We start from the raw sequence: 4,207 nt of genomic DNA on the forward strand, positions 1-4,207 counted from the left end.
TCCTCGGCCACTCACCATCAAGGGGCTGTAGGAGTTGTGGGGATGGTGAACCTTTATCATCGTTTTGTGCCAGCGGCTGGACCTTGTGTGGGATGCCGAGACTGCGGCCGCTTTCGACGGTGCCAAGGATGCGCTGGCCAAGGCCACCATGCTGGTGCACCCACGGGCTGTTGCTCCAACCGCCCTCACCGTTGATGCTTCGGTTTTTGCTGTTGGGGGGACCTGGAGCAGTTTATTGATGGGCACTGGACATCGCTTGCCTTTTTCAGCCGGCACCTTCGCCCTCCTGAGCGGAACTACAGTGCGTTCGACCGGGGGCTCCTGGCTCTTTATTTGGTGGTCTGGCATTTCCGGTATTTCCTTCACGGCATTCACTGACCACAAGCCCCTGATGTTGGCGTTCACGAAGGTGTCCGACCCCTGCTCTGCTCGGCAACAGTGGCACCTGGCATTTGTCTCGGAATATACCACCGATGTCTAGCACGTGGCGGGCAAACTGAACCAGGTTGTGGATGCTTAATCTCATCCTGCAGTCCACGCCATGCTGCCCGTGGTCCCGCGCATTGACTATTCTGGGCTGGCTGCTGCACAGCACGATGGCAATGAGATGGGGGTCTATCGGACTGCTGTGTCAGGGTTGGTGTTGGCCGATGTTCCGTTTGGCCCTGCGGGTGTGCTGGTCTTGTGCGATGTCTCCACCAGGCAGCCGCGCCCCATCGGCCCTGCGGGTTTGCCGCGGCGTGTGTTTGACTCTGGCTCGCCCTTCCATCCGGGCGACTTCTGCGTTGGTGGTGGATATGTTCGTCTGGCATGGACTTGTCAAGCAGGTTGCGGCCTGGGCTCGTGCCTGCATTCCCTGCCAGATGTCGAAGATCCAGCAGCATGTGCGTGCGCCGCGCCAGGATTTTGTGGTTCCCCCTCACAGGCTCGAGCACATTCTTGGTGACTTGGTAGGTCCTCTGCCGACGTCTCGCGGTGCCACTAACCTGCTCACGGTTGTGGACCGTTACACAAGGTGGACTCTCATACACCTCCGCCGTGTCTTGTGCTCGTGCCCTCAAGGCCCACTGGGTGGCGCGTTTTGGTGTGCCTGCTGACATCTCCACCGACTGGCGTGCCCAGTTCAACTCTGCCTTGTGGTCGGCCACGGCTCAGCTGTACGGGGAGCAGCTGCATCACACCACCATGTACCACCCTTAGGCCAACGGGTTGGTGGAGTGGTTCCATCAGTATCTGAAGTCTGCGGTGAAGGGGCAGCTCACGGGCCCGGAATGGGTGGACCAGTTGCCTTGGGTGTTGCTGTGGATCCGCACGGCCCCTAAGACGGATTTGGACACGTCTTCCGCGGAGCTAGTGTAGGGCTCCCCACTGCCGGTGCCTGGTGATTTCCTTCCTGTGGCTCGGGGTTACAAGAGCCCACTTCATCTGTGCTGGCGCACCTGTGGGAGAAAGTGGGTGGCCTGGCTACCGTCCCGACCTCTCGCCATGGGGTAGCTCCTGTTTACATTCCGCCGGTGCTCAAGGACAGCCTTTTTGTTTTCACAGAGACTCGCACCAGACTCCACTGCAGGCCTTATGAAGGGCCTTTCCAGGTGTTGCAGCCCGGCGTCACAACTTTCGGTAGCCCGCCTCATGCCCGCCCATCTGGATGTTGATAGCCCAGTGGCGTTGGCTCAATCCCGGTGGAGAGGTCGTCCACTGGCCATGCCCCTTTCATCGGTTGCACCTATTATGCCTGTTCCACCTGTGCCTGTTCTACCTGTGACTGTTCCACCTCTTAGCCCTGTTCCGCCTGCAGGTCCTGTACCGCCGGTTGTGCCACTTCTTCCTGTCTCCACTCAGTCTGGTCGCCTCATTCGACCTCCCACTCATTTCCTTTCCTCTGGTTCTGGGGTGGTCCTGTAATGGCACCTAGTGGTGGGTTGGGGAGGTCAGAACCCTCGACATTGATCGACTCAATCACGTGACTGTGGTGGTTCGTTCGTGGGCTTTTCAGTTAGTTCGTCAACGCTCCTCCCAGCAACAGGAGCTGTTTTGTGTTAGCTAACCAGGCACACGTACTGCACAAGCTTTGTTTTTGTTTTTATTGATAATAAAAATTACTTCACTCAACCTGCCTGGTATCGCTATCTTACATATTGTACCCTTTTGCCATTTTCCCCTTTGCATCCATAGTTCCTCCATTGATTGTGCTTACATGTCCTTGCCTGCCTCTCTGAAACACTTTGGCAAACTGTTTAAAAATTATAAGGCACAAAATGCTGGAGTAACTCAGAAGGTCAGGCAACATCTTTGGAGAACATGCATGGATGACTTTTTGGTCGGGACCATTCTTCAGACTGATTGTGGTGGGATGGAGAGAAAACTGGAAGAGAGGTTGGGGCTAGACAAAGCCTGGGGAGTGATAGGTCAATACAAGTGAGGTGGGGAGGATGGTTGAAAGGCAGATGGGTGGATACAGGCCAGAGATGAAATGGCAAAAGGAGAATGATAAGAATAGAAGAGCTATGAATGGTGAAGCCAGAGGAAAGAATATAGGTGGAAGACGAGGGTGTGTGAGTCTAATTAGGGCACAGAGAAGAGACGACCCCCCCCCCCCCCATTTTCCTCCCCCCTCTCTTCCCTCTCATCCAATTATACCAGGAGCTGGTGATAGTGGACACTTTACCAGTATACATCTCTTGCTTCTGTCACCTTTGATAGACCAAAGGTGTGAGATAAGGATAGAGAGTTCACATTTTAATACCAGAGGAAGTAATATAGGCAGAAGGGGAGGGAAGGGAGGAATGGCTGTGAGTCCAGTGTGGCACAGGGAGGAGAGCGGGGAGGAAATTGGGGGGGGGGGGAGGAGGTGGGTGGGGGGGGGTTTCTTCCCTGTGCTCCACTGGACTCACACCCATTCCTCCCCTTCCCTCTCCCCTTCTGCCTATATTCCTTCCTCTGGCATTACAATTTGAACTTTCTTTCCTTACCTCACATCTTTTGTCGATCAAAAGAGACAGAAGCAAAAAATGTATGTTTCTATGGAATGAATAAATGAATGAATGAATGGATAAGTTTATTGGCCAAGTATCTTCCCATACAAGGAATTTGCCTTGGTGCTCCGCTCGCAAGTAACAACATGACATACAGTGACAATTAAGAATGACACATAAAACATTTAACATTAACATTTAAAGTGTTCATTATCACCAGCTCCTGGTATAATTGGATGAGAACTTAATATGGTGAAGTTCGATGCACATCTGAAAGCAAGACAGTATCTGTAGTCAAGTAGTAAGAATACCTCTCCGTTATTTGGATCACTTAAACATTTTTTTAACATTAAAAATAATCTTTAAACATAAATATCCATTTGTACACATCACAATTCTATACAGATAGTCTGTAACATGCATAAAACTGGGTGTTGTTGAATGTTGGTGTAAAATAAATGTGCCACTAATTAAAACATCACATTATCAGTTTGTGCAAGTATTGTAAGTACCGGGGGATGTCAGCACATGCTTCTTTTTATGAGCTTCTGTTAAGTGTGGGATTGTGGTGGGCAAGCAGAAAGGATGGACATCTGTTACCATTGTTCGTTCTGCTGCCAATTGTCCTACTTCACAGGGGCAGATGTTGCAATCCCTCTTAATCACTTGTACCTGCTGATCATCAGAGAACCACATGCTGAAGACACGTTGCTCAAATTGCAGTCAACTTTGGTTTCACAGCCAAATCCCCAGTTTGTGTCATGCACTTATACTTCAGCTTCTTGAAAGAAAGAACTGCTTTGTAATTCAGTTTGTAGGCCTAAATAATCCATTGATCTATTTATTTATGTCTGCGCAATCATCGATGAAGTGACAGATTTCTGAATTTATTACAACACTCATTACCTCTGGTTGTAAACAACCATGTTTTTCAAAGATAATCCAACTGCGCCACAAGGAAGGCCAATGATTGACAAGTCAAGAGTGTTTTAGTCATATGTTGATCTACAAACATTTTGCTGGAGGACTTCAACAGGTCAAGCAGCATCTGGAGTGGGAGGGGAGTGGGGGGTGATGGAATGGTCCGGGTTGAATTTCTGCATCAGAATTAAGAGTGGAGAGGCCAGATATTCAGTATAAAGAAGAGAGAGGAAGTGGTGAAATGGTTGCCGGGTGATTGGTGGACCAAGGAGAGGTAAAGTATGAGGGGGAGATGGAGCCAGGAGGTGTGG

This window comes from Leucoraja erinacea, chromosome 12, assembly GCF_028641065.1.
Source record: "Leucoraja erinacea ecotype New England chromosome 12, Leri_hhj_1, whole genome shotgun sequence".
Lineage (NCBI taxonomy): Eukaryota > Metazoa > Chordata > Chondrichthyes > Rajiformes > Rajidae > Leucoraja > Leucoraja erinaceus.